Below are 1,791 nucleotides of genomic sequence, written 5' to 3' on the forward strand. Positions count from 1 at the left end.
GTAGCGTTAAGTATTTCAGCAATTTGTGCTACAGGAGTTCTTCTGTAGGATAAGACCACATGGGCCAACTTTACCAACCACATGTATCAGTGAGCCTTGATGCACTCATGATCCAGTCACCAGTTCACCGGTTGTCCTTCCATGGACCACTTTGGTAACTACTGCTCACCAGGAAGACCCCACAAGGCTTACCACTTCAGAGATGCTCTGACCAAGTTGTCAAGTGACCACAATTTAGCCGCTCAGCTCCCTACAACCGCCCATTTTTACTGTTTCCAACACATCAGCATAAAGAACTGACTGTTCACTTGCTGCCTAATATAAGAACTGGAAGAAGGTTATTTGATCTTTTTAGTGCCGGTTGAGGCTTTTGGCCATCAGACTGGACTCTTCATAAACACACACTATCCCCACTGTGAAGCACGGTGGTGGCAGCATCATGATTCGGGGACGCTTCTCAGTAAACAGAACCTGGAATGCTACTAAATGGTAAAGCAAGGTTTAGGGAAATCCTGGAGGACAACTTGATGCAGTCTGCAAGAGAACTGTGACTTGGGAGAAGACTTGTTTTCCAGCAAGCAATGACCTGAAGTGTACAACCAAAGCTACGCAAAAACGATTTAGAAAAAACAAGGTGAACATTCTGGATTGACCAAGTCAGACTGTAGTTTAGAATTTGTGGGTGAACTTGAAAAGGGCTGTTCCCTCATGATCCTTGTGCAACCTGACAGCGCTGGACCAGTTTTTCAAAGAAGAACGTCCGTTTGTGTGAGGCTGATTGAAACCCACCTACACACGCTCAATGCTGTAATTGCAGCCAAAGATAACTAGATACTGACTTGAAGGGTTTAATACTGACACTGACGTAGGGGTTTTCTTGAATCCATCCCCCGACATACTTTCAATCACCTTTTCATGGCGTTGTTTAGAGTGTTCTTTTGTCTTAATGGGGTAGCTAGAAGTACTGATTCACTAGTGACTGGACCTTCCTGATACATCCATCCATTATCTATACACCACTCAATCCTCACGAGGGTCGAAGGCAGGGGACACCCTGGACAGGTCACCAGTCTATCGCAGGGCTACACTTAGAGACAGACAACCAAGCACACTCACATTCACACCTACGGACAATTTAGAATCACCAATTAACCTCAACATGTTTTTTGGACTGTGTGGGAGGAAGCCGGAGAACCCGGAGAGAACCCACGCTGCACGGGGAGAACATGGAGACTCCAGGCAGAAAGATCCCGGTGCCCCCACCGGGATGTAAACCGGCAACCTTCTTGCTGCGAGGCAACAGTGCTAACCAACTGCGCCACCCTACAGCCCCCTTCCTGATGCAGGTGTCTCTATATTACAATCCCTAAAAGACATTCACTGTAATCAGATGATCTCCATTTCACTAATTGTGTGACTTCTGGTACCAATGGGCTGCACCCGTGCTGAATTCGGGCAGTCATTTTAAAGGGGGTGAATACTTATGCGATTACTTGTTTTACATGTTATATTTTAATTAATTTTCATTACTTTGTAGAAATCTTTGTTTATATTGACATAAAAGAGTCTTTTTTTGGTAAATTCTTGTCATAAAATCCAAATTAAATTGACCATGATTCAATGTTGCAAAAGCAATGAAAGGGGAAAACCACCAAAGAGTGCTTGTCATCTGCACTGCACTTACATCACCTGTCAGTGTTTTTTGATGTTGCGGCTGACTGGTGTGTATTTACAGTCAAAACACTGTCGTACTTGCAGGAATTATGAGGGGAGCAAATAACTCCCTGACAC

This window comes from Stegastes partitus, unplaced genomic scaffold (assembly GCF_000690725.1).
Source record: "Stegastes partitus isolate 25-593 unplaced genomic scaffold, Stegastes_partitus-1.0.2 Scaffold944, whole genome shotgun sequence".
Taxonomy (NCBI): Eukaryota; Metazoa; Chordata; class Actinopteri; family Pomacentridae; genus Stegastes; species Stegastes partitus.